Below are 605 nucleotides of genomic sequence, written 5' to 3'. Positions count from 1 at the left end.
TCTGGCATATTGTGGTATACCTTGTTCATAGTAGGACACCCTGCAAATGCATCAAGGAAAGATTCATTCAAGATCCAAGATTCCTTTGTGGAACAGGTACAGGTGGGAAGGGCTGGGGAGGAGGAGAGGAGGAGAGGCGGAGTGGGAAGAGGTGGGGAGGGTTAGGGTTGGGGGAGAGGAGAGGAGGGGGGAGGGCAAGAGATGGGAGAAGGGGGTGGGAGGAGAGGTAAGGGGAAGGGGAGAGGTGGGGAAAGGGAGATGAGGGGGAGAAGGGGGAAAGGGTGGGGAGGGGGAGAGGCGGAGGAAGGGCAGGGGAGAACGATCCCTCACCCCCACGGCACAGGGGAACAACCGCCTCACCCCCCCACCCCCCCCCCCCCCACCAAGGCACAGAGGAAATGCTTGACTCTCTCCTCGATCCCTGAGTTCTGGAACAGTTGACTTGGGCAACCACAAGAGAAGCAGTTGGCTGAGGGAAACCTTTCCTGGTTGCATAACTCCCCCCCCCACACCCCCGTTTTCACAACAGATGGAATGGGGGCCGTTGGAGAAGCTTGCAACAGCTCAGGCAAAACAGCCGGATATTCACCACCCTTCCCAGTCAA

The sequence above is a fragment of the Narcine bancroftii genome, chromosome 5, assembly GCF_036971445.1.
Source record: "Narcine bancroftii isolate sNarBan1 chromosome 5, sNarBan1.hap1, whole genome shotgun sequence".
In the NCBI taxonomy this organism is placed as follows: Eukaryota; Metazoa; Chordata; class Chondrichthyes; order Torpediniformes; family Narcinidae; genus Narcine; species Narcine bancroftii.
Note: the sequence above shows the minus strand (reverse complement) of the source record.